Source organism: Danio rerio, chromosome 16 (genome assembly GCF_049306965.1).
Source record: "Danio rerio strain Tuebingen ecotype United States chromosome 16, GRCz12tu, whole genome shotgun sequence".
In the NCBI taxonomy this organism is placed as follows: Eukaryota; Metazoa; Chordata; class Actinopteri; order Cypriniformes; family Danionidae; genus Danio; species Danio rerio.
In genome coordinates, this window is record NC_133191.1 from 16,068,028 (window position 1) to 16,094,510 (window position 26,483).

The window sequence follows — 26,483 nt, forward strand, 5'->3', positions numbered from 1 at the left end:
TGAGTGTATGTTTTTATTCTTTTTTTATAGTTTTAATTTTATGTTTTATCTTTAGGTTATTATCTTTGATCGCCCTCAGGAGAGTATGATTGTTTATGTTGTGGTGAAGACCAAGCTGTGGATCTAAAGGTAAAAAAACATATTGTTTTTTTCATTTAACACACAAATATAGTACACACAGTCTTTCAAAAGTTTGGGATCAGCAAGAATTGTAATCTTGTTTATAGAAGGATGCTTTCTATTCTTCCAAAATACAGAATGAAAAACTGTGATATTGTGAATTATTATTAAAGTTAAATTATTCGTTTCTTATTGACTGAAAACTAATTTGTTTAGACTGTTTCCAACAATGATAATAAATCTGCATTTATAATGATTTCTGAACTATGATGTGACACTTAAGACTATGGTGATAATGCTGAAAATTCAGCTTTTCAGAAAACTCAGAATAAATTATTGATTTACATTGAAATATAAGCATTACTTTAAATTCCATTAACATTTCACAATAATGCAGCTTTCTGTATTTTTATTAAAGTGAATGCAGCCTTGATGAGCAAAAAAACTAATGATAATGTTGATCTAAAACGTTTGAACAGCATTTATAAATTAGATTTATAAATTATTATTATTATTATTATTATTATTATTATTATTGTAATAAACTTGGCCTATTGTTACTTGTTGGGATATCTCAGTTTAAATGCTTATGGGTGAACAGTCTTTCAGGTAAATTATTTTTACTTTTACAGAACTGGTTGCCTCTCGGATATAAATACCACTTTTGCACCTATCGCTTAGCCAGTACAAACAGTGAATCACATTTGGACCACACAAGTTTTGAAGCAATTCTAAGAATTGCATTGACAGAGATTTGGGAAGTAAAGGAATGGGTGAAAAAGCTTAGTGAGTCATCGGGAGTAAGTTGGAGAGTGGCAGTGACAAAACCTAAAAAGGGACAACGTGTGCTTTATAAGGTAATGTGAAATCAGTTCATTCTTTTTCACACTATATAAATGTAGTACACTGAAAATAACGTTGCAGTAAATATGTTAAACATACATAATTCTACTGTTCAAAACATTTTAGATTCTTCACACAAACTAAGATGTTTATTAATATATTTAGCTTTAGTGTGCCAGTTAAAAATATCAGTTAACATTGACTTTTAAAATGGTTTGTAATAGTCCAGTGACATTTTTACCCTTGTGATGGCTCCAGTATTTGTATAAACCTAGGACAGGTCCAATGGATAGATAGATTTTTATATACACAGCCAAAGTGATTCTGAAATCATATAGTCTCAGCCTCAGACATCATGCCAAGCAACTTCTGATGCATACAGCACACTTTTCTGGAAACACTTTTGAAGATTCTCAGTTGTCCTCTGATTGGTTTAAATATACAGGATTTCTGTGAGGCTACAGCCCACCTGGAAACAAGTCTGTGCAGATAAAATAGCTGCAATGTTCATATTGATGACAGTCCTCATTGATAAACATACAACTTTCTGAGACATTAAGTGATTTACTGCCTGCATACCTGTCTGTTATTTTGAGGATCACTTTGTGATGATGGGCATTTATTAATTTGATTTAAATGCTGGATTATTAAAAGTATCATAGATTTAATGCATAAAAGCTTTAACCCATGATATCGACAAACATGCAGGTATGCTTGTGTGTGTGTGTCTTTTTTTCTAATGGCAGTGAAAATCTTCAAATATTCTGTCATTTTGGTCATAAAGATAAGAGCAAGACTATTCAAAGCAGTAACTTTTTTTATTTGTGGATACCCACAAAAACATCAAAACCTTGCTTTTATTGAACAAAGTAAACTTTCACATCTCATCTGAGGGGATTTTTATGTAAAAGTACTTTATCAAAATAATGAATGAATCTGAGAACAAAGTCTACATACATGTCGTACAGATTTCCTATATGATTTGCTGACAGATCTTAGAATACTGCTGCATCATTGTTGTGACCCTTTGATATTTGTGAATGTAAAAGGAGAAGCACTTTAGCAGCATCTAGACCAGCAGCCTGTAAGTACATTTAAGATTTGTTTCAGTTGTTGTGTATGGTTTGAGGACTTGTTTCCAGCTGTTTGTGTAAAGTTGTAGGACATTTAAACTTGCTTTCAGTTGTGTATAATACTAGAAGTTGTTTAGCCACTGTTTCCTTGGTTACTATAAGAGCTTGTGTAGCGAACGCAGACGCGGTTTCGCGTCGTCCGCCTCAGTTTCGGCCCTTGTTTTGACTCGGGAGGCGTGTCCAAACGCCAGGTAACCACTATATAGTGAGCACGCTAGCATTAGTCGGCAGGAGAAGCACTTTAGCAGCATCTAGACCAGCAGCCTGTAAGTACATTTAAGATTTGTTTCAGTTGTTGTGTATGGTTTGAGGACTTGTTTCCAGCTGTTTGTGTAAAGTTGTAGGACATTTAAACTTGCTTTCAGTTGTGTATAATACTAGAAGTTGTTTAGCCACTGTTTCCTTGGTTACTATAAGAGCTTGTGTAGCGAACGCAGACGCGGTTTCGCGTCGTCCGCCTCAGTTTCGGCCCTTGTTTTGACTCTCGAGGCGTGTCCAGCTGAATTCAATCAGCTAGTGCTTTGGGGTTATATAAACAACTAGTTCACTGCGGCAGCGGTCGCGGCAGCCTCGTGTGAAGACCGACGAGGGTAAAGACCATCGACTCTACCTGCGCGACTCCACCGAGCAAAGACACCGACAAAGCACTTGAGTACTTTACTGTATTGTTTTACTTTACACTTATTTTTTGTTGTCAGTGCACTTTTATTATGTGTTTTCTAATTCCTGTTGTTACTAACACTCGCAAAACACGGGAGGTACGCTGCAGGCGTAATCCTCACAACCTTCGTTCAATACATGTATCTACTATTTCACAACTCTCTCTCTCCGTGGGCCTCTGGAACTGTCAATCAGCTGATTTTATTACAAGGCTGATTTTATTACCTCCATAGCTACATATTCTGACTATAATCTCATGGCTCTAACTGAGACCTGGTTGAGGCCGGAGGACACTGCTACACATGCTACTCTTTCTGCTAATTTCTCTTTTTCCCACACTCCTCGTCAGACAGGGAGAGGGGGTGGGACTGGACTACTAATTTCCAAAGAATGGAAATTTACTCTGATACCGTCCCTGCCAACAATCAGCTCCTTTGAATTCCATGCAGTCACCATTATCCACCCCTTCTACATAAATGTGGTTGTCATCTACCGCCCACCAGGTAAATTAGGTCACTTCCTAGATGAACTGGATGTTCTTCTCTCATCTTTTTCTAATTTTGCCACTCCCTTATTGGTGCTAGGTGACTTCAACATTTACGTTGACAAACCGCAAGCTGCAGACTTTCAGACTTTGCTTGCCTCTTTTGACCTAAAAAGAGCACCTACTTCTGCTACCCACAAATCAGGTAATCAGCTAGACCTTATTTACACACGACACTGCTTCACTGATCAAACAATAGTAACTCCACTACAAATATCTGATCATTTCCTTCTGTCTCTCAACATCCACATTACTCCTGAGCCACCACACACTCCAACACTGGTTACCTTTCGCAGAAACCTACGATCTCTCTCACCCAATAGACTATCCACCATTGTTTCAGACTCTCTTCCTCCATCTCGCAAACTCACTGCACTTGATTCGAACAGTGCCACTAATACACTCTGCTCCACACTAGCATCATGTCTAGACCGATTATGTCCTCTTGCATCCAGGCCAGCCCGTGCCAGTCCTCCTGCACCCTGGCTCTCGGATGCTCTCCGTGAGCATCGCTCAAAACTTCGGGCTGCGGAGAGAATTTGGTGGAAAACTAAAAAAACAAAAAATCCTGCACATCTCTTAACATACCAAACTCTTCTGTCCTCTTTCTCAGCTGAGGTTACTTCTGCAAAGCAGACGTATTACCGTCTGAAAATCAACAATGCCACTAATCCTCGCCTACTTTTTAAAACATTTTCCTCCCTCCTCTATCCTCCTCCTCCACCCGCATCCTCCACACTTACTACTGATGACTTTGCTACATTCTTCTGCACCAAAACTGCAAAAATCAGTGCTCAATTTGCTACACCTACAACAAACACGCAAGATACACCACACACACTCACCTCTTTTTCTCAGCTCTCTGAGTCTGAGGTGTCCAAACTTGTGCTATCTAGCCATGCAACCACCTGTCCACTCGATCCCATTCCCTCTCATCTCTTGCAAGCCATCTCTCCTGCAGTCATACCAACACTGACTCACATAATTAACACATCTCTTGACTCTGGTTTATTCCCCACTACATTTAAGCAGGCTAGGGTAACCCCACTGCTAAAGAAACCCAACCTGGACCATACGCTACTTGAAAACTACAGACCAGTATCCCTGCTTCCATGGCCAAGATTCTGGAGAAAGTAGTGTTCAATCAAGTTCTGGACTTTCTTACTCAAAACAATCTCATGGACAACAAGCAATCCGGCTTTAAGAAAGGCCACTCAACTGAGACTGCCCTGCTCTCGGTCGTGGAGGATCTCAGACTGGCTAAAGCAGACTCTAAATCATCAGTCCTCATTTTGCTGGACTTGTCAGCTGCTTTTGACAATGTCAACCACCAGATCCTGCTATCTACGCTTGAGTCACTGGGCGTTGCGGGCACTGTTATACAATGGTTCAGATCTTACCTCTCTGACAGGTCATTCAGGGTGTCTTGGAGGGGAGAGGTGTCCAACCTACAGCATCTAAACACTGGGGTACCTCAAGGCTCTGTTCTTGGGCCACTTCTCTTCTCCATCTACACATCATCTCTAGGACCAGTCATCCAGAGACATGGATTCTCCTACCACTGCTATGCTGATGATACCCAGCTATACCTCTCTTTTCATCCTGATGATCCCTCGGTTCCAGCTCGTATCTCAGCCTGCCTGTTGGATATTTCACACTGGATGAAAGATCATCATCTTCAGCTGAACCTCGCAAAAACGGAAATGCTTGTAGTTTCTGCCAACCCGACTCTACACCATATCTTTTCAATCCAGATGGATGGGGCAACCATTACTGCATCCAAAATGGTGAAAAGCCTTGGAGTAACGATTGATGACCAACTAAACTTCTCTGACCACATTTCTAGAACTGCTCGATCGTGCAGATTTGCACTCTATAACATCAGAAAGATCAGACCCTTCTTATCTGAACATGCAGCTCAACTCCTTGTTCAAGCTCATGTTTTCTCCAAACTGGATTACTGCAACTCTCTACTAGCTGGGCTTCCAGCTAACTCTATCAAGCCTCTTCAACTGCTCCAGAATGCAGCAGCACGAGTTGTCTTCAATGAACCTGAACGAGCACATGTCACTCCGCTGCTAGTCCGTTTGCACTGGCTGCCAGTTGCTGCTCGCATCAAATTCAAAACTCTGATGTTTGCCTACAAAGTGACTTCTGGCCTAGCACCTTCTTATCTGCACTCACTTCTGCAGATCTATGTGCCCTCCAGAAACTTGCGTTCTGTGAATGAACGTCGCCTCGTGGTTCCATCCCAAAGAGGGAAAAAATCACTTTCGCGAACGCTCACGCTCAATCTGCCCAGTTGGTGGAATGAACTCCCTAACTGCATCAGAACAGCAGAGTCACTCGCTATTTTCAAGAAACGACTAAAAACTCAACTATTTAGTCTCCACTTCACTTCCTAATCTGCAATTGCCTCTTTGAATATCACACTAACTGTACAAAAAAAAAAAAATACTAATACTACTAATACTTCCCTTCTTAGACTTTACAGACCTGAAACTTGCCTTTAGTACTTATTCATTGTTGCTCTTAGTTGTGTAAATTGCTTCCTTGTCCTCATTTGTAAGTCGCTTTGGATAAAAGCGTCTGCTAAATGACTAAATGTAAATGTAAAATAAAAATATCTAACATTTGTGCACACTTCTGTACACATTAAAACATTCATATTTTCCATAGGCTCATTACAGGTGCCAGCACAATGTTCCTGTTTGACCAGGCACGGCTAATCAACGACGGCTGTTAAAAAACACATGCTGTGGGGCAAAAATGGTTTGCACTCTGGTAAAGACTGTAGACAAAAGGGGAGGATCAAGTAGGTGAGTTAGAAGTGTCAAAAATGGATTAATAAGTTTTTTGAAAGTTTCTTTGTGTGATTTGGTTTTGTTTTTTAGGAGCAATGATCCCCATATTCCCACTTACCCAACCTCTGTGCGCTTGTACAATGTGCATAATCATAACATATTTGTTGCGGAGGAACTGAGGCACAAGGATGTAGGGTTCACTGTAGTTGAGACCCTGACTCAATTATTTGAGATTGGGCACAGCCCAACATCAGCTCTGGCTGTAATTAAAAGTGATCTGTTGGCTGAACATGGCAACAAGTATGTATATGCCTCAGTCAACCGTGCAATCTGCCCAGACCTTCAGTTTTGCTACAGGTATGTTACATTTTAGTCTGTGTAAATCCATAGCTTTGACAGACTTAGCAGACCTGGGTGTATTGATCTATGAAGCACGTGTGACCGATGTTGCACTTGGCCATTGGGAGGCATTCCACCGTTCAAGATTCCGTGCTACAAAAAGCAATATCACATCCTGTGATATTTCTCAAGGAAGATATATTTTATAAATCTTTTATAAAATTGTTAGTTCTATTTGAAGATGGCTGCATCTCAATATTCATTATGTTTTTTTTGTGTCTTAGTGTCTTTAAGACTTTTTAAAACAAGTCTGCAAAGACTGTCTTTGTGAGAATGATTCTGTGTTCTGTGCATTCTTAAAGTTGTTAGGGTATTTTTTTTTGTCTTCATGTGACTAATAGATTGGTGAAAAGACATTTTGTGTGAGATCCTCCACATCAGGGCAATCATATACAGTGGACATGGAGTTTGAGCTCTAAACATGTCCAGCTGGCCATAATGGGGCACCATGTAAACACCAGGCAGCAGTAGTGCAAAATTACAAAATGGCCTCCATCAACTTTCTCCCCACAACAGCTGAAATGAGGGCTGAGCTGCTAAAAATAACAAAAAGTAATCTTTTGTTTGTCATTATAGGTTGTCACACACTGACTGATGTGTTTTATCACTATCTTCCTTAGATATTTGAATAGCTTAATTTTTTTAATTATACAAATTTTATGTGCTGTTCATCACCTTCACAGCCTCAGTTTCTCTTGAGTTCTTGAACCCTCTACGACAAAATATTCCAATACCAAGCACATTAGCTCAAGGTAAGAAAATTCAAGTGGGACTTGACATTTACTATACATGCTAAATTCTCACAAATATACAATAGTATACAATGCAGTTGTACACAATTGTTATAGGCATGCTTATCAGGCAAGAAACCTCTACTACTGATCATCAGTACCATCTTCGTGCTCCAAATGATGGTTGGTATAAAGAGAGGCATGGTGCATTTTTATGGGTTCTTTGTCTATTTCTAATGGTAGCATATTGAACAGAAATTCTCTTGTAACATTTCATTTTGTCAGTGTGTATAACTTTAGAGTTGCATCAGCTGGACAGAATTGCGTGAAACAACGCATACTCAAGAAAACTCATACTCCAAACAACCCTGTGTGCAGGGTAACACAGAGGGAGGTGAGTCAAAGCCTGGATGTTTAGTTGAGCCCAAATAACCAGGATTTTCTAAGTAGTTTTTTTTTTTGTTGTTGCGTTTTACTTGCATTACTTTTTGCATTTACTGTTATTTATATATTTAGTTTTACTCTTATTTGTATTTTGCACCCTGGAGAAAATGTTCAGCATTTTTTTTTATCAATTAAGAGTTTCCTGTACATTTAAACTGTTACTGTTCAACCTAAAAATGCAAATTCACCATCTGAAGACTATTTACCCTTTTGTTAAGTGCTGCCAAGATCACAGATTACCTATTAAAGGTAAATGAATGTAAATAATAACAATATAAAACAACTGTCACAACCAGCGATCGCTCCCCAGAGGATCGCTGGTTCTCACACGAACTCAGGACTTCATTTCCGCATTCCCCAGGACTACACATTCATACATGCATTGCTCCCAAACACGCACGCCTGCTCACTCATGTATCCTGATTGCAAACACCAGCTGATCCTTGTTCACAGACTGATTACATCCCATTCTTAAGCCACTCTCTCACGCCACCAGTTGGCCGAGTCTTGTTCTCCTAGTAACATTACAACGCGTTTCCCTGTCTTGTTTCTCCGTGTTTCGATCTTAGCCTTGTATCCCATTTATCCTGTTAAGCCGCCTGCCTTTTGACCTTCTGCCTGTTTATATCGACTACGATTCTGGACTGCCTGTATATACCTGTTTGCACCTGATGACCATTGCTTGCCTGACTATTGAATAAACTGCATAGTGGATCTTACCTCCTGTGGTCTCCTGTCACTCCACCCCAGTCGTGGTTACAGAAGACTCGGCCAGAACATGGATCCAGCGGGTATTCAAATCATGCGCCTCCGTCAGGATGCTCGGTCAATTGAGGAGTACGTAGAGAAATTCATTGAACTTTCACATCTGACATCTATGAGTGAGTTATGTTTAATGATTTTCTTTCGCGGAGGACTTGCTGAACCACTGTACTCCTACATGCCACTGCACAATCCCCACTGGACACTGGCACAATTTATCGATCTGGCTCTCCAAATGAGTGGATCTTCGTTCACCATAGGAGAGGTGGACGAAAATCCAAATAATCTTTTGGGGGGGGGGCTGTAGAGAGCAAGACCCGCTGGCTACGGGGCTTGCGACCCATTGTCCAAAGCCAGCTCACAAGTTGGCCGCTCCCAGTCAGCCAGCTCACAAGATGGCTTCCAGTTCAAAGTCTGTTCCTGCTCCTGAAAGGCCATCTCCAGAGCTGCCATTCCCTCCAGTGCTGCCAGATCCTCCAGTGCTGCCAGATCCTCCAGTGCTGTCAGACCCTCCAATGCTGCCAGACCCTCCAGTGCTGCCAGACCGTCCAGTGCTGCCAGACCGTCCAGTGCTGCCAGACCGTCCAGTGCTGCCAGACCGTCCAGTGCTGCCAGATCCTCTAGAGCTGCCACCGCCAGAGCTGCCACCGCCAGAGCTGCCACCGCCAGAGCTGCCCGAGCCGATGCCGCAACCAACGCCTCAGTCAGAGCCAGAGCCGACGCCGCAGCCAGCGCCTCAGCCAGAGCCTACGCCGCAGCCAGCGCCTCAGCCAGAGGGGGGGCTATGTCACAACCAGCGATCGCTCCCCAGAGGATCGCTGGTTCTCACACGAACTCAGGACTTCATTTCCGCATTCCCCAGGACTACACATTCATACATGCATTGCTCCCAAACACGCACGCCTGCTCACTCATGTATCCTGATTGCAAACACCAGCTGATCCTTGTTCACAGACTGATTACATCCCATTCTTAAGCCACTCTCTCACGCCACCAGTTGGCCGAGTCTTGTTCTCCTAGTAACATTACAACGCGTTTCCCTGTCTTGTTTCTCCGTGTTTCGATCTTAGCCTTGTATCCCAGTTATCCTGTTAAGCCGCCTGCCTTTTGACCTTCTGCCTGTTTATATCGACTACGATTCTGGACTGCCTGTATATACCTGTTTGCACCTGATGACCATTGCTTGCCTGACTATTGAATAAACTGCATAGTGGATCTTACCTCCTGTGGTCTCCTGTCACTCCACCCCAGTCCTGGTAACAACAACCAAAAACTACTAGGTAGTTAAAGGCATGCAGTGAAGTGTTTGCGCAGGTGTATTCAGTTTATGTGAAACACATTTTTGTCGCATAATTTAGTTTCAATTAACACACCTCAATTTTTTTCCAGGTCTAAGTATTTGTTGCAAATATTTTTTTTAATTTAATTGTTTTTATTGTGTGTTTAAATAGCATCTACACCTCAGTCTCCTGTTAGACGAATGCTGGGACTGCTTGGTGAACTAGCTGTAAACACAGACTACAGTGACGCCTTAACTGCAATGGCCAAGCAGTTTAAAAAAAATACAGCACAACCCGGCCCAACTAATCTTTGCAATTTACAGTTTTGGTAAAGGAGTGTTTGCATCTAAACGAGCAGCTGCATTAAGACGAGCTGCTAGAAGACCAGGTCCTATTATTGGCTGTCAGCCCACAGCAGTCGCCCGAAGAACTGTCAAGAATGGTTCTAGGCGGCATTTGATATCGGGGCGCCCCAGAAAAAGTAGTTCTGGTTCAGACCATGATTACAACAAATCTGCAGGGAAACGTGGGAAAAAGGCTGTCAGGGTTCGCCACCGATTGTCAGAATCTGTGGCAATGAATTTCTCACATCAACCTTAAAAATTAGCAAATTGATAAATGATATTGATTGGTTTAGCTAGTTTTGTGTGTGTGGGTGGGGGGGGGGGGATAAGGTTAATTTGTTTATACTTTATTTGTAAAATCTGTAGTAGATGAGTTGATGATGTCATGATTATCAACTAAAGTTTGCTGAAAGGCCTGACCGTTTTGTGGTCTTTGAATGAACATTTACAATGATGCAGGCAAACTTAAGGTCCTGCTGGGTCCATAGTAGCTGGAATGTTGATGGCGTAGTATTCTGTTATGACAAATTGTAACAATGAAGCCACATCCATTCTTTGAACATTTAAAATTTAAACGTTGTTCTGTTATGAAAGGTGGTTACAACTAAGGTGAAGTTCCAAATTCAGTTTTTATTGTTTAATTTTATAGGACTGGTCAAAACAAGCAAGGGTCAAAAATGAGCAATTTAGAGTGTAGAGACTAGAGTGTTCTCTAGTGTGGCTGTGGGCATTTCAGCTGATAATCCTGACAAATTCAAACAAAGTATTATATATTGATGTATAAAATGTATAAATTATATGTTTATTTTTTGCACGAGTTGTCTTCAATGAACCTAAATGAGCACATGTCACTCCGCTGCTAGTCCGTTTGCACTGGCTGCCAGTTGCTGCTCGCATCAAATTCAAAACTCTGATGTTTGCCTACAAAGTGACTTCTGGCCTAGCACCTTCTTATCTGCACTCACTTCTGCAGATCTATGTGCCCTCCAGAAACTTGCGTTCTGTGAATGAACGTCGCCTCGTGGTTCCATCCCAAAGAGGGAAAAAATCACTTTCGCGAACGCTCACGCTCAATCTGCCCAGTTGGTGGAATGAACTCCCTAACTGCATCAGAACAGCAGAGTCACTCGCTATTTTCAAGAAACGACTAAAAACTCAACTATTTAGTCTCCACTTCACTTCCTAATCTGCAATTGCCTCTTTGAATATCACACTAACTGTACAAAAAAAAAAAATACTAATACTACTAATACTTCCCTTCTTAGACTTTACAGACCTGAAACTTGCCTTTAGTACTTATTCATTGTTGCTCTTAGTTGTGTAAATTGCTTCCTTGTCCTCATTTGTAAGTCGCTTTGGATAAAAGCGTCTGCTAAATGACTAAATGTAAATGTAAAATAAAAATATCTAACATTTGTGCACACTTCTGTACACATTAAAACATTCATATTTTCCATAGGCTCATTACAGGTGCCAGCACAATGTTCCTGTTTGACCAGGCACGGCTAATCAACGACGGCTGTTAAAAAACACATGCTGTGGGGCAAAAATGGTTTGCACTCTGGTAAAGACTGTAGACAAAAGGGGAGGATCAAGTAGGTGAGTTAGAAGTGTCAAAAATGGATTAATAAGTTTTTTGAAAGTTTCTTTGTGTGATTTGGTTTTGTTTTTTAGGAGCAATGATCCCCATATTCCCACTTACCCAACCTCTGTGCGCTTGTACAATGTGCATAATCATAACATATTTGTTGCGGAGGAACTGAGGCACAAGGATGTAGGGTTCACTGTAGTTGAGACCCTGACTCAATTATTTGAGATTGGGCACAGCCCAACATCAGCTCTGGCTGTAATTAAAAGTGATCTGTTGGCTGAACATGGCAACAAGTATGTATATGCCTCAGCCAACCGTGCAATCTGCCCAGACCTTCAGTTTTGCTACAGGTATGTTACATTTTAGTCTGTGTAAATCCATAGCTTTGACAGACTTAGCAGACCTGGGTGTATTGATCTATGAAGCACGTGTGACCGATGTTGCACTTGGCCATTGGGAGGCATTCCACCGTTCAAGATTCCGTGCTACAAAAAGCAATATCACATCCTGTGATATTTCTCAAGGAAGATATATTTTATAAATCTTTTATAAAATTGTTAGTTCTATTTGAAGATGGCTGCATCTCAATATTCATTATGTTTTTTTTTTTGTGTCTTAGTGTCTTTAAGACTTTTTAAAACAAGTCTGCAAAGACTGTCTTTGTGAGAATGATTCTGTGTTCTGTGCATTCTTAAAGTTGTTAGGGTATTTTTTTTTTTGTCTTCATGTGACTAATAGATTGGTGAAAAGACATTTTGTGTGAGATCCTCCACATCAGGGCAATCATATACAGTGGACATGGAGTTTGAGCTCTGCACATGTCCAGCTGGCCATAATGGGGCACCATGTAAACACCAGGCAGCAGTAGTGCAAAATTACAAAATGGCCTCCATCAACTTTCTCCCCACAACAGCTGAAATGAGGGCTGAGCTGCTAAAAATAACAAAAAGTAATCTTTTGTTTGTCATTATAGGTTGTCACACACTGACTGATGTGTTTTATTACTATCTTCCTTAGATATTTGAATAGCTTAATTTTTTTAATTATACAAATTTTATGTGTTGTTCATCACCTTCACAGCCTCAGTTTCTCTTGAGTTCTTAAACCCTCTACGACAAAATATTCCAATACCAAGCACATTAGCTCAAGGTAAGAAAATTCAAGTGGGACTTGACATTTACTATACATGCTAAATTCTCACAAATATACAATAGTATACAATGCAGTTGTACACAATTGTTATAGGCATGCTTATCAGGCAAGAAACCTCTACTACTGATCATCAGTACCATCTTCGTGCTCCAAATGATGGTTGGTATAAAGAGAGGCATGGTGCATTTTTATGGGTTCTTTGTCTATTTCTAATGGTAGCATATTGAACAGAAATTCTCTTGTAACATTTCATTTTGTCGGTGTGTATAACTTTAGAGTTGCATCAGCTGGACAGAATTGCGTGAAACAACGCATACTCAAGAAGACTCATACTCCAAACAACCCTGTGTGCAGGGTAACACAGAGGGAGGTGAGTCAAAGCCTGGATGTTTAGTTGAGCCCAAATAACCAGGATTTTCTAAGTAGTTTTTTTTTTTTTGTTGCGTTTTACTTGCATTACTTTTTGCATTTACTGTTATTTATATATTTAGTTTTACTCTTATTTGTATTTTGCACCCTGGAGAAAATGTTCAGCATTTGTTTTATCAATTAAGAGTTTCCTGTACATTTAAACTGTTACTGTTCAACCTAAAAATGCAAATTCACCATCTGAAGACTATTTACCCTTTTGTTAAGTGCTGCCAAGATCACAGATTACCTATTAAAGGTAAATGAATGTAAATAATAACAATATATAACAACCAAAAACTACTAGGTAGTTAAAGGCATGCAGTGGAGTGTTTGCGCAGGTGTATTCAGTTTATGTGAAACACATTTTTGTCGCATAATTTAGTTTCAATTAACACACCTCAATTTTTTTCCAGGTCTAAGTATTTGTTGCAAATATTTTTTTTAATTTAATTGTTTTTATTGTGTGTTTAAATAGCATCTACACCTCAGTCTCCTGTTAGACGAATGCTGGGACTGCTTGGTGAACTAGCTGTAAACACAGACTACAGTGACGCCTTAACTGCAATGGCCAAGCAGTTTAAAAAAAATACAGCACAACCCGGCCCAACTAATCTTTGCAATTTACAGTTTTGGTAAAGGAGTGTTTGCATCTAAACGAGCAGCTGCATTAAGACGAGCTGCTAGAAGACCAGGTCCTATTATTGGCTGTCAGCCCACAGCAGTCGCCCGAAGAACTGTCAAGAATGGTTCTAGGCGGCATTTGATATCGGGGCGCCCCAGAAAAAGTAGTTCTGGTTCAGACCATGATTACAACAAATCTGCAGGGAAACGTGGGAAAAAGGCTGTCAGGGTTCGCCACCGATTGTCAGAATCTGTGGCAATGAATTTCTCACATCAACCTTAAAAATTAGCAAATTGATAAATGATATTGATTGGTTTAGCTAGTTTTGTGTGCGTGGGTGGGGGGGGGGGGGGGGGGGATAAGGTTAATTTGTTTATACTTTATTTGTAAAATCTGTAGTAGATGAGTTGATGATGTCATGATTATCAACTAAAGTTTGCTGAAAGGCCTGACCGTTTTGTGGTCTTTGAATGAACATTTACAATGATGCAGGCAAACTTAAGGTCCTGCTGGGTCCATAGTAGCTGGAATGTTGATGGCGTAGTATTCTGTTATGACAAATTGTAACAATGAAGCCACATCCATTCTTTGAACATTTAAAATTTAAACGTTGTTCTGTTATGAAAGGTGGTTACAACTAAGGTGAAGTTCCAAATTCAGTTTTTATTGTTTACTTTTATAGGACTGGTCAAAACAAGCAAGGGTCAAAAATGAGCAATTTAGAGTGTAGAGACTAGAGTGTTCTCTAGTGTGGCTGTGGGCATTTCAGCTGATAATCCTGACAAATTCAAACAAAGTATTAAATATTGATGTATAAAATGTATAAATTATATGTTTATTTTTTGGGCTGCATGTTATGAAGTCATAATTAAAATCAAATTTGGACACAATTTCAATAGTAATTGTACAGAAAAAAGTCATTAAACGTCTCTTTTTAAATGCCTCTTTTTTAAATGTAAATGTTTAATGGTAATTGTGAGCTGTAATGTAATATTATATTTAATGCTGCTTTTGTGTACCATGTATTTTTGTGAGATTATCTATTTAATAGATAAAGCATTGAAACTGTATTAGAATTAGCTTTATTGTCCAAGTGTGTGCAAATACAAGGAATTTGTTTTTTAGGAGCTCTTGGTACCAATGTGAGGCCACATAGGGGTTAGGGTTATGATGGTCCACCCAGACAAAAATGTGGGTAACACTTTATAATAACTAAAAACAATAAATCATCTATAAAGCATTAGCAAATGGTGAACTCATTCTCTGTTAACCATTAACTTTACATTATCAGATGTTAGTAAGGAGTTTATAACTGCAGATACAAATGCTGTATTCTTGACTTCTAAACTGTGAAAATTTAGTTTGTACTTTCATAATTTGTTACTGATTATTTTTTCATGATTAGTTTAACACATTATTCACAAATCATTTTTATTTAAGTGTAGTTGTTTTTTAAGATCTTTTAGAATGAGTTTGTAAATGATTACTAAACTAATCAAATTAACGTGTACATATTATTATTTTGCCATATACTAATGATTTATTCATTCTTTGATTTATTCATTATTTGAAATGCCTGCAGAACACATGTTGGTCTCATTTGCAGTTTTTAAACATCTAAACTCTGTATAGAAACAGGTATAGTTCAATATACTTGCGCTTCAGTTGATTTCCATCTGATATGAAGATTATGTGCAGTGTTAGGTAAATTACTCTGAAAACGTTATTCATTACTGACTACTAATTATCATTAAAAATAAATACAACAATTAACTTTTTAAAATCAATTTAATTAAAAACTTAATTAATCTGTAAGTCATGTAATTACTCAATATTATTTAAAAATATCTACAAATCTCAAAGCATAGACAACAAAAATAAATCTTTTAATTCTTTAAATTTGAGTCTAACAGAACCTTTTAATTATTTTTTTTTTAAACTTAATTCTTAAACATATTTTAAATATTTTTGAATGTGACAGCATATTTCATACAGACCATAAAGCATGTGTAATTGTTGGACAAATGTTACATTCTTTAGTTTAAAAATCGGGTTATTTAGCAAAATATCTAGATTTTGACAACAAATTATACACATACACTATCCAGCTTCTCTGAATTATTACCAGATATTGTCATAATCAGTCATTCAATTTAACGTTTTTATACTAGACAGGTTATGTTTGCATGCAGGGGCTGTGCAAAATTATTAATAATAAAAACTGTAAGAATTGAAATATTACAAATATTTTTGATGTCTTTGACAATTCAAAACATGAGCTGAAAACAGGGCCAATTGACTCCACAACCCAGCAGGTGGGAATGCGGGAAAAACCAGTTCCTGCTGCATTTGCATATGAGTCTGCTGAAACTCGGCTTCATCCACCCCATCTCACACATATGGTAATTTCAATGTTTAAATGTTCTAGATTAACCAAACTGACTTTAACTATCATGTTTGATATCATTTGAAATGTCTCAGTGCGATTGGTACAATGGTCTCATTCTCTCAGAAATAGACATATTCAAAACAATAAATATATAACTTTAGGCATCTTTTGAACCACTGTGAAGGGTGTGACTTTTCCACAGGCAGCACTAAATGTGAATGCCTTTTGTTATACACACACCCCCTTCCTTGAGGGAATTCTTGGATTATTTAAGGTAAGGTTTGAGAAAGGCTCAGGGCGATTCTGCCTGACCAGATCAGCCCATAACATGGCTTGCTCCATGTTATGTATATTTTTGAAGTCAGGAATGCATCTTTTCATCTTGGATTTGTCTTTGATAATTTGATGTTTTGTATTGATCGTTTATGAATTAACTGATTGAATTTGGCATAATACATTTACCTGACTAATAAATTGTAATGTTTGACCATATTTTGCTCACTCTGTAATTATTAATTCAAGTTGATTACGCTGTATCCTTGTTTCCGCACGTCTTGCGTCAGGTCAGTAGACGGACTAAAATCCAGTTGAGATGGAGCATTGGGCACACTAATTGTGTTTTAGGGATCCGACTGACTCTTGATATTGATTCAAGTGTACTTGGGTGGAAAGGGCGTTAACTTCCGTCTAGGTCAACAAGTTGTTGCACAACTAACCTAGATTGGTTACCCGACCTTTGTTTGAAGGTAATATTATTCTAAATTAAGTTCATATGGGAAACCATGGGCTCGGAGAAAACGTTCGAGGTTACAGAAGTAACCCTTCGTTCCCCGAGGAGGGGAACGGAAGTGCCATAGAGTGGATTGATTGAAATCCACGAAATGGGAGGATTCGGATCAGAAGCCGCTTGTCTGGAGAGTATTGAACAGGCCAATGAATGAAAATGAATTGGCAGCGTAAGCTTGCGCAGGTGTGCTGCGTCGCCAATTATCCCAGCATATAAGCACACCTGAAGCGAGCAAACACCATCCTTTTAAGCTGAAGAGACTTTCAAACAGCTAAGGGACAGTCATTATGGCGACGGAGTATGGCACTTCTGTTCCCCTCCTCGTGGAACGAAGGGTTACTTCTGTAACCCCGAACGTTCCCCTTTGGTTGGGGAACTTCAGTGCCATAGAGTGGATTGATTGAAATCTACGAAATGGGAGAAGTATGGAAAGCGCCATAATGACTGCACCTTACCAACGCCCCCGATGAGGGGATAGTCAAGGAAGCTTGACGCACCCACATCATGGGAGGCGCAGTCCTCCAACGTGTCCCTGGCCCTAATTTATCCTACTTAAACAGAAGTCTTACGGATTTAGATATATTTTTTGGGAAGTCGTGAGCATCTAGATCACTCTAGGAATACGACAGTACGTTGGGAAGCGTGCAATCCCGATAGGGAGGACACTGCTGAGGCCATCCGTTACCCAAGGGGGGATAGATGGCAGTACTAACATATGGACTAGCCCTAAAAAGGGGGAGTACCCATAGCAAAAGAGTGGTTAGCGGAGAGGGAAGACACGGGTCCGCTTATATGCTTATATGCTGGGATAATTGGCGATGCAGCACACCTGCGCAAGCTTACGCTGCCAATTCATTTTCATTCATTGGCCTGTTCAATACTCTCCAGACAAGCGGCTTCTGATCCGAATCCTCCCATTTCGTGGATTTCAATCAATCCACTCTATGGCACTGAAGTTCCCCAACCGAAGGGGAACCAAAGTTACTATAGAGTCCAGTAGTCGGGTACATTTATAATAATGCCCTAACCTCTAATTAGAAATGATGATTGTCTTAACTCAAAGGTGTACATCTAAGCGGGACTAACTAAAGTATTTTAGAACGAGCGCGCTGGTAGCGGCCATCTAAAGTATTAGTCAATTACCTCTGTTTAATATTCAAGACTGACCGGAGTGTGACCGTGAGGGACGCCTTCGGCCGAGGCAATTTCTCTGAGCGACATGAGCACCCGAATAAACGGATGTAATAGTTACTAGTGAAGACAAAAGGTTCAAACATTTATCTAAATTACATATTGATATAATCTTCTTAATGTTTTATGATTGGAGGCAGATAAAACAAGGATAAATATATTAATATTCTAAACCACCTTATACTAAAATTGGAATTAGATATTAGTTAAATTTAAGGTAAATCAACATTGTGCACTGCAAAGACCGAACAGGCATTAAACCTTCATCCACCAGTGGACACCGGCATTGGGCCAACTGGGTGGACCTTACAAAACTGTTATTAAATAAATAAATATTATGTTTGGGTGTGTTTTTTGCCGGTTGTACTTAGTAAAGTTTTCTCTGTTAACATGCTGTTTGTTTACTACATGTATTTTAGGCACAATTTTTATTCATTAAACCCAGCCGTTATATAAAAGCTATAGACTGTCCTGCGTTTCATTTCATGCACGCTTTGTTAACCTTTCGTATTTTAGGTCTTATATTAAAAAATAGTGTGTTCGTTGCATTGTGATATAGCTAGACCAATGAAATCGAGCCACAGACGTGAGTCACCGCTGCAGGGTGGGGTTTTCGCGTAGGGGGCGTGGTTTGCACTTAACTGGTTTGGGAAAAAAAATCACACCACTCAGACTGCATTGTTCTCTCACGTGCTCATCTTTGAAGGGCATGTGTGATTAGCAGTTCGTTAGCGACCTCTACTGGACAGGTTTGTGTAATGCTTTGTAACACTGAGCTTCGTAACATCCTTATAGACGTGTTCTCTCCCTACTATCAATCATTTTGTTTTATTTTTTGTTGTATTGTTGCCTAGTAAGAATTGTCATACATTAAACCCAAGGCAAAAGTTTTCTTACTCCTTGGAACAGGTGACTGAGGAAGTTATTTTAGTGGGTTTTAAAGTTAGCCCCACACAATTATAAACATTGTAAAAAGAATGCAGATAAATGTCCAATGTTATATTTATAAAAAATTTCTCAACATCAAGTGGTGACTTGTTTTTCACAATTGTTTTCTATTTTTAGAAGGTTTCTCCTACTCTTTTATCGCATTAAAGTTTATATAATTAATTACATTTAAAATATTTGCTAATCAATTTAGTTGTTTATAGTCTTATTTTTATGTTTTTTTTCTGCAAATGCTAATTATTTGAATAATTTACCAGCCATGAGATATTTTATTAGTGTGATTCACTATATTTGAAATATTTGTTGTTTTAAATGTCTTATTTATAAATGTATTGTTCTGCAAATGCATATTTTAAAATGTAATTTAGTAGTGATAGATCATATTTGTATGAATATTTATCACACTTAAAACATGCATAAATTTATTTTGTTTAAAATATTTATTTATCTGCAGATGCTGATTATTTTAGAAGTTTATCAGATATGGATCATATTGTAATTTATTACATTTTAAACATTTGAAGATCAATTTTGTTGTTTAAAATGTCTTTTTTATAAATATTGTTTTCCAGGTGCTAATTATTTTAATAATTTACCAATTATGATTCATACACTGTAAAAAAAAAAAAGTTGAGTAAACTTAAAATAATTAGGCAACCTATCACACATAGCTTTTTGAGTTAACTCAACAAACAGGGTTTGAAGACCAGTGAACTCAAAATATTTTGTTGAATTCTTTAGTTCTCTGAACAAAAAGTATCATGTTCACCCAACAAGATATTTTTGTTTGCTGAACAAAAAATATCATGTTCATTCAACAAGACATTTTTGTTTGCTGAACAAAAAATATCATGTTAACCCAACAAGACATTTTTGTTTGCTGAACAAAAAATATCATGTTCAACCAACAGGATATTTTTGTTTGCTGAACAAAAAATATCATGTTCAACCAACAGGATATTTTTGTTTGCTGAACAAAAAATGTCATGTTCACCCAACAAGATATTTTTGTTTGCTGAACAAATATTATCATGTTTACTCAACAAGATCTTTTGTTTGCTGAACAAAAATTTTCACGTTTATTCAACAAGATCTTTTGTTTACTGAACAAAAATGATTATGTTTACCCAACAAGATTTTTTTAGTTTACTGAACAAAATAAAACAAACTGATTCATTATGCATTTACTATTAATTTTTAGGATTCAAATTAAATACACAAGAATAGTCAATTCACTTTTTTTTATTTTTAACTGTGTTCAAATCACAATCCAAAACATTTGCATACAAAATCAGCATTTGACATTAGCCGTGTTCAGCATTGGGCTAGTTTGTACACAACTAGTACTGAATGTTTCCAGATTTGAAAAGATTGTACACTGCCTCAACATAAAATAACTGGCAACCTTACTAAAACCAAGCTATTATTGTGTCTAAACACTCAAACCAGGTGAATATACAATCATCTAATCAGAGTAAACCCTAAAAGCCACTCCATTCATACAGTCTTTAAAGTGTACTGCACTTTTGTCAACAAAGTACATAAAGTCCAAAAACAGACCTCAAAACATTGAAACAGTGGCACATTAGGAAGTGGTCACGGGTCAGTTGCCGTTACTGTGTGGAGTTTGAATGTTCTCCCTGCGTTCACGTGGGTTTCCTTTGGGTTCTCCGGTTTCCCCCACAGTCCAAAGACGTGTGGCACAGGTGAATTGGGTAGGCTAAAATTGTCCGTAGTGTATGTGTGAATGAGTGTGTATGGATGTTTTCCAGAGATGGGTTGCAGCCGGAAGGGCATCCGCTGCGTAAAACAAGTTCATTGCGCTGTGGCGACCCCAGATTAATAAAGGGACTAAGCCGAAAAGAAAATGAATGAATGAATGAACTGAACTCTCGCAGATCATGTGCCACCAACCTCCATAAAACATGCTGAATCACTTAAAAAGTATATTTGAGTTCTTTTGGGTGTTCCATATTCAGTCTATACAAGAGGCTGAACAAGTAAGCGAAGGCTGCAGGCAGATGTGTGATATCCTGAAGTACTATGGCCTCCTCCAAGATTTTAGCGAGGTTCATCACATATTGCAGGGATGCAGAAGTGCCATTATCATCTTCCACCACAGTGAAGATTCCAATCCTTTAATCTCTGGTGCTGTGGTCTTCAGGGTCCGTGTCCTTATAGGAGATTAAGTAATGGGAAAATTAATTGATGTGTAATATTAATTACTACTTATTAATGTTATTACTATTATGCAAAGAAAATAAAAACATGTAATACTTTCGTACATACAAACAGTAACACTTTGAATAGTCTATAATATATAATAATTTAACAATATATTGACAACTTTTTAATATTTAGCAATTTTTTAAACTTTTATTTTACATAAAATTGCAAAGATTTACTTTTATTTGATACAGTTTCAATTGTGAAAGTTGTTTATTGTCCTGTTTAGAATATACCTGAGCCTTTAATTGTCATTCATAAGGGATTTATAAAGCATAAATAGTCCTCACTTTAGATTAGGTCACAACTGGATGAAGTTAAGCTCATAAAGCATATACTAACATACAAAGTAACTATTATTACATACCTTAATATTAGGATATTTAAATGTTAATTTGAATAGTTTATTAATCGTGTACTTAAGCATTCTGAATGATCTTAAAAACACCAACTATTCTTAAATAACTGGTTTGTAAATAATGCAATACTTAAATTAGTAATACAAATGAATCATTAAAGTTAAAAAAAATACAATCATTGAGCACTTCATGTAGAGTTATGCTTAACAGAAAATAAATTAACTATTCGCTAATACTAAATAAATTATTTATAGCGTGCAGCTATTAAAAGTGTTACCAAGCAGACTAATAAATGTAGAATAGGGTATGAAAATGGGTAACTTACCAGACATATCTTGAGAAAGCAAGCAGAATTTTTACGAAGAAAAATTGGCAATCCCTCAAGAGCTGCTCTTTCTCGATCGGTGACAATATCAGTGACCTAAAGGAAAGTCATTTACAAAGGGTGTTTTACAATCTTATTGTTTTGTAAGTAAAAATGTACTTAGTACATTTAAATGAGCATAGTATTTTATTCATGCTGTTGAAAAAACACATGGCTTTATTTTTAAAAAAGAATTTTGTGGTTTCCATACAATGGAATTTGATAATGGTTGTGTTGGCAAATTTAGAAAAATGTTTAGTTTCATGTGACAATTACTTTGAGTTAAAAACTACAGCTATTATTTTCTATTTTCCTCTTTGAATGTATTCATTTGAAATGGTCACTCAAAACAAGTGAAACATCTGTTATTTATCTTACTTCCATCTCACATTCAAAACACAACTTGACACAATTAAAATTAATGCAAAAGGGCTGGACAATTAAATTGTTGCAATTACGTTTTATTAGACTGTATTACCTGAGCATGAAATTCTTGACAGGACAAAATATGTTGCACATGTTAAAAACATCAGACGGGTGTATAAGAAAAAAAAAATCTTAATGAGTACCTGCTCATCCATCTTGTTTAAAGTTGTATCCATCTCTGGACCCATTGAATCCCTTCTTTTCTGTAGAGTTTCAGGAGAGGTGCTGTATATTTATCAAGTCACTCGATTAACTGTCTCAGGAGATCTACATTACAGATCTGAGAAAACTCTGTGCAGATCTACAATATACAAAAAAAAACATACATATTAATTTTTACACATAATATATATATATATATATATATATATATATATATATATATATATATATATATATATATATATATATATATATATATATATATATATATGTGTGTGTGTAAATGTAAATATTTAAATGTTCAAATGCTGAATACAGATGTATTTTGAATTACCTATAATAATAATGTTGTTTGTTATTTTTAGCATTATCATTACTACCTTGAATGAAACCAAAGCAATTGCAATATAGTGACTTACCTCTTCCTTAAAGTCCAGGTTATCTCTCTCTAATTTCTTCCTGGCTAAATCTCAACAAATTCTTTTGGGCAAAGAGAAAAGGTTTCTTGCATCTGCTGGTGAAAGACCGTCAAATTTCACTGATGATAACAAGTCTCACCTCCTCAGGGAAATCTTGCATTGAATTATGTCATTGTCAATATTTCAGTCCTTTTGAGCAAAAAGAAAGAAAAATATATATTTAGCCCTTTATATTTTTTATGTAAATAAAAGCTAGCTGACTGTTAAAGCAAGTTGGTCTGAATATGATAGACATTTAGTCGAGCTAACAAATCAAGCAATGAATTACATGAAAATCACACGATTTTCACACAAATTACACAGTTAAACACGTCACCGTTTGTTCCACTGGCTCTGGTTCGAAGGGAAAAAAAGGTTATGATGTGCGCAATGCTGACAGCAATCTAGATAACGTTAAACAGGACATAATGTTATATTTGACTTGGATACCTGATCTGGTATGTTATATGATACTCATTGTATTAATCGTGAGTTATTAAAGCAAATGACTCGATTGAAATCGCTATTTGTTTCAAATACATTCACTCTAAACTTTTATTGATGTAAATAGCCAAAACCAAGTGCACGAAACAAGTAACTCACGGCTAAATTATAACAAATAGTTCCGTATTAGGATACACGCGCACATCAAAGCCAACATATCAAATAATATAACGTTAGATGACAACAAAAAAAGACATACATACCTATGATTTAGCAGAAACGTCGTTGGCCTGCTCTTAACTAGGGATGGCTGACGTGAAACTGATGTTTTGACACAGTGTCGAGATCCCGAAGCGCAAGTGTTTCGAATCACTGCACCGAAGCATGATCCGAAGCACCCAAGTCACGTGACTAAAGTGTTTCGAAACACCTAGTTACGTGACTAAAGCGATTCAAAGCATCGATCAGCTTAGAAACGTTTCGAGACCTGGTGAATCCTAATTTGACTGCCAAGGTCTCCAAATAGTCTCTGTCTCAAATGGCTTAGAGCACTGTGGGTTTGCTTATTGATTCTATGCTTAGCATGATGTTTTGGGTTCGAGTCCCGACTTCGAAATCATGGTTTTATGTATTTTAATCATGTTTCTGTTTTGTGTAGCCTAAATAGGATACAGCTACAGTTACGCCATCAATTTAGCATCATTTTTGTAACACTGTAAAACAATAATAAATATTTTTACAGTATGGTTGGGTTTAGGGTTTGGGTAGACATTAATAAAATACAATAAATGGGAAATTTAATGAATAATATAAATAATTCTTGATAACTTCAGGCCACCGTTTTTGATCTAGCAACAACCCTGTTTTAAGACAAAAACAAGACATATTTATTCACAAATTGTTTATTCGGATATGAGACCAATGTTGAAACAAAACGATACAAGAGCAAAGCATTACCAACTGGTATTAAAGCATTTTAAAACAACTGCTACTGACTGGCTTCGAAACCTACTACTCCTGCATGGATGTCTGACACCTTAACCACTGTACTATGTTACTTGAAGGATTCCACTTTCACAAAGTGGGGTTTAATCCCTCAATTTGTTCAATCGTTCTTTGCTGAAGCTGTTTCAGTGCAATATATATAAAAAATGACCACTAAATGTCACTGTAGAGTGAGGTTTCGAAACGTTTCGAAGCTTCGACACATTTGCTTCGACTGTTTCAGTGTTTCACGAAGCCTCGCTTTGCCCACCACTACTCTTAACCGCTCTATCACGGTCTCTCACATCATTAATACACTGGTAAAATAGATCGGGCAGTCAGATGGGTAGCACATCGCACAAAAACATGTATACAATTATATACAATCGATTATGAAAACGATTGACACGTAGCTCCGCAGAAAGAAAGATGGTTCGTTTTGTCGCGCGCACGTGACAGGTACCCCCTGCAGTGAGCTATGGAAGTAAATTGCGCATGCGCCAGAAGCTTATAAGGCGCATGCGCCAACAAGAAGGGCACGCATCAACGCAAAACTAAGAATTTTGTATTAGTTCAACGAAATATTTTAAGTTTTTCACATTGAAGCACCATATTTGCTGAACAAACTAACTATTATTTGTCAGCATTTCAAATGAAAATATTTAAATTCAGTTAACTTATTAATCTTTGTTCAGAGGACTTTTTGAAAGTTGGCGTTTTTACAGTGTACATTTGCAAATACATTTAGTATTTTTGTTGTTTAAAATGTCATATAGTTCTGCAAGTTATTCCAAGAATTGTCCAGTTGTGCATCATATTGTTCATGTAATTTAAAGATTCAGTTTGCAATTCAGTTTTGTATTTTGTTATTCAAAATCTTTCTGTTTCATGTAGATGTAAACTATTTCTAAAATGTATCATTTATGGTTTATACTGTTTGTGTTTTCTGAACAATAAACAATGGAAAAAGTTAATTCTTTGGTCTAATTATATGTTAATGCAGACGTTTGGAGACTGTTTAGGGGACTTTCTGGGGAAAGTGGTATGAGAGTAAAACCATGGTAAACTGATAAAACGATAGTGGTAAAACAATTTTAAAACCATAGTAAAACGATAGTAAAACTTTGGTAAAACGATAGTAAAACTAGGGTAAAACAATGGTAAAATGATGGTAAAACTATGGTAAAACAATGGTAAAACGATTGTAAAACGGTAGTAAAAAGATGGTGAAACAATGGTAAAACGATGGTAAAAAGATTGTGCTACCGTTGTTTAACCATTGTTTTACTATGGTTTCACCATCATTTTAATATGGTTTTACAATGATTTTATTAGCAATTTATTGTTTACTATAGTGAACTGTAGATTAACTATGGTTTTAGTATGCTTTCACTATAGTTAAACTGCAGTAAACCATAGTAAAACAATGGTAAAACGATGGTAAAACAATGGTAAAACCATTGTAAAACGATTGTAAAATGATGGTAAAACAATGGTAAAAAGATGGTAAAACAATAGTAAAACAATGGTAAAACGATTATAAAACTATGGTAAAAGGATAGTAAAACAATGGTAAAACGATGGTAAAACAATGTAAAACAATGGTAAAACGATGGTAAAATGATTGTAAAATTATGGTAAAACAATGGTAAAAGGATTGTAAAAAAATTGTAAAACGATTGTAAAACGATGGTAAAACAATGTTAAAACGATGGTAAAATAATGGTAAAACAATGGTAAAACGATTGTAAAACAATGGTTAAACGATGGTAAAACAATGGTAAAACAATTGCTTATGGAACCACTATCCAACCTGACTACAATTTGGCTATTTTTGGATATTCAAATATAATGGACACCTTTCCATCAACCTAACAGCACGCCCTGATGGTTGGCATGATTACA

The 26,483-nt window shown here is 37.3% G+C and overlaps 2 long non-coding RNA genes across 3 annotated transcripts; one reads left to right on the forward strand and one right to left on the reverse strand.

The window, feature by feature from the left end:
- The first annotated feature begins 11,523 nt into the window (after positions 1-11,523).
- LOC141378194 (uncharacterized) lies at positions 11,524-15,082 on the forward strand. 2 transcript variants are annotated; one of them, XR_012392065.1, is made up of 5 exons: positions 11,524-11,663; positions 11,739-12,005; positions 12,394-12,966; positions 13,084-13,177; positions 13,694-14,912. It is a non-coding gene; the product is annotated as an uncharacterized lncRNA (long non-coding RNA). The 2 variants fall into 2 exon arrangements; XR_012392066.1 differs by lacking the exons at positions 11,739-12,005; positions 12,394-12,966 and having other exon boundaries at positions 13,694-15,082.
- Positions 15,083-20,381: 5,299 nt separating this feature from the next.
- On the reverse strand, positions 20,382-23,999 carry LOC137487888 (uncharacterized). The gene is made up of 5 exons (XR_011006670.2): positions 23,858-23,999; positions 23,112-23,300; positions 22,674-22,831; positions 22,066-22,161; positions 20,382-21,329 (listed from the first exon to the last, which is right to left on the reverse strand). It is a non-coding gene; the product is annotated as an uncharacterized lncRNA (long non-coding RNA).
- Between the last annotated feature and the right edge of the window lie 2,484 nt (positions 24,000-26,483).